We start from the raw sequence: 2,467 nt of genomic DNA, 5'->3' as shown, positions 1-2,467 counted from the left end.
TGTGTGGTGTGACGCAGTGGTGGCCGGGCGCGGTGAGGTGCGCTGGCAGCTGTGTGGTGTGATGCAGTGGTGGCCGGGCGCGGTGAGGTGCGCTGGCAGCTGTGTGGTGTGAAGTAGTGGTGGCCGGGCGCGGTGAGGTGCGCTGGCAGCTGTGTGGTGTGAAGTAGTGGTGGCCGGGCGCGGTGAGGTGCGCTGGCAGCTGTGTGGTGTGACGCAGTGGTGGCCGGGCGCGGTGAGGTGCGCTGGCAGCTGTGTGGTGTGAAGCAGTGGTGGCCGGGCGCGGTGAGGTGCGCTGGCAGCTGTGTGGTGTGAAGCAGTGGTGGCCGGGCGCGGTGAGGTGCGCTGGCAGCTGTGTGGTGTGAAGCAGTGGTGGCCGGGCGCGGTGAGGTGCGCTGGCAGCTGTGTGGTGTGACCCAGTGGTGGCCGGGCGCGGTGAGGTGCGCTGGCAGCTGTGTGGTGTGACGCAGTGGTGGCCGGGCGCGGTGAGGTGCGCTGGCAGCTGTGTGGTGTGACGCAGTGGTGGCCGGGCGCGGTGAGGTGCGCTGGCAGCTGTGTGGTGTGACGCAGTGGTGGCCGGGCGCGGTGAGGTGCGCTGGCAGCTGTGTGGTGTGACGCAGTGGTGGCCGGGCGCGGTGAGGTGCGCTGGCAGCTGTGTGGTGTGACGTAGTGGTGGCCGGGCACGGTGAGGTGCGCTGGCAGCTGTGTGAATCAGTGGTGGCCGGGCACGGTGCGGTGCGCTGGTAGCTGGTACCTACCAAAATTCTAAAAGTATGCTTCTGTTTACTCCGATATCGAGCGTATTCGCAGAAAAGCTTAAAACTATCACTTTTCTCACAAAGTACTGAATACTGTATAAACGTACAGTAACATAGTCAGAATAATAATAATTGCTTACACTTATATATAGCGCTTTTCTGGACACTCCACTCAAAGCGCTTTACAGGTAATGGGGACTCCCTTCCACCACCACCAGTGTGCAGCCCCACCTGGATGATGCGACGGCAGCCATAGTGCACCAGAACGCTCACCACACACCAGCTATCAGTGGGGAGGAGAGCAGAGTAATGAATCCAATTCATAGATGGGGATTATTAGGAAGCCATGATTGGTAAGGGCCAATGGGACATTTGGCCAGGACGCCGGGGTTACACCCCTACTCTTTTCAAGAAACGCCCTGGGATTTTTAATGACCACAGAGAGGCAGGACCTCGGTTTTACATCTCATCCGAAGGATGGCGCCTGTTTACAGTATAGTGTCCCCATCACTATACTGGGGCATTAGGACCCACATAGACCGCAGAGTGAGCGCCCCCTGCTGGCACCACTAACACCTCTTCCAGCAGCAACCTTAGTTTTTCCCAGGAGGTCTCCCATCCAGGTACTGACCAGGCTCACACCTGCTTAGCTTCAGTGGGTTGCAGAGTGATATGGCTGCTGGCCATAAAAATGCGATCCCACACGACCCAGATGGGACTCAAACCCACAATCCCCAGCTCCAGAGGCTGATGCCTTATCCATTAGGCCACTGGGTCACCACAAAGGAAGCAAGGAGCATGTAAAAACATTTCCGAAATAACCACATGTAAGACTGATGCTTAAAATGTTTAGGGAGAAATGGAATACTGGTGTGTATTTTTTCTTTAAAATACCAAGACCAGCAATATACAGTTTACATAATATGTTTATGTTCCTAAATTAATATCGTTTATGACCTTTAGATGCGTTATGCTCCTTTTCTTTTTATGCTCAGCTACTAAAATGTCCTTTTAGTGGTAAAATTCCATATAAATATTCAATACTAAGCGGATTAAAACATGCACAATAAAAAGATTAAATGATTAAATCTTTCCACGACCGACCAACGCACCACAAGTGCCCCTGTCAGTCATTTTGGCCAGCCAATCACGTACCGTTGTATGACGCGTTGTGACGCGCTATGATGTAGGGATTTGCCCGCGGTACGGGTTTGTATGGCTGCATCTGAACTTCTGCAGGATGGTTCTGAAAAGAGTTCGATGTGGGCTTTATTTGTTTCTTTGTTGATGGTGCACACTCCTGAGAACAAAACTGGAATTAGGCCATTAGATTTACGCTCACTGACCACTTTATTAGAAACACCTACCTATTAAAAACACCTTGTAGGTATACAGTTAGAGACTCTAGCTCATCTGCCTACCTAATGAAGTGGACAGTGAGTGTAGGTGTTCCTAATAAAGTGGTAGGTGACGTTAAGTTAAGGTTAAGTGTTTTTTTTTTTTATGTAGTGTACCTCGGTGGACTCATTGTTAGAAACACTTTTCTCTTCTTAATACGATGTCCTTTTCCGAATTCCTCTGATGTCTCCTTTGTACTTATCAGCCTGTTCCTTATTTCAATGAGTTCAGCCTTGTCATCTGTAGGAGACGACACTCTGTAACTCACTTAACCCTACACAATGAACCTTAGACTACTAATAAGGAATGTCAGT

At 51.4% G+C, this 2,467-nt stretch overlaps 1 non-coding gene across 1 annotated transcript; it reads right to left on the bottom strand.

The window, feature by feature from the left end:
* Nucleotides 1-1,459: 1,459 nt before the first annotated feature.
* On the bottom strand, nt 1,460-1,532 carry trnaq-cug (transfer RNA glutamine (anticodon CUG)). Its single transcript has one exon. It is a non-coding gene; the product is annotated as a tRNA-Gln (tRNA).
* Between the last annotated feature and the right edge of the window lie 935 nt (nt 1,533-2,467).

The sequence above is a fragment of the Atractosteus spatula genome, unplaced genomic scaffold (assembly GCF_055471065.1).
Source record: "Atractosteus spatula isolate fAtrSpa1 unplaced genomic scaffold, fAtrSpa1.hap1 Scaffold_1, whole genome shotgun sequence".
In the NCBI taxonomy this organism is placed as follows: domain Eukaryota; kingdom Metazoa; phylum Chordata; class Actinopteri; order Semionotiformes; family Lepisosteidae; genus Atractosteus; species Atractosteus spatula.
This window is presented reverse-complemented; position numbering and strand designations above follow the sequence as displayed.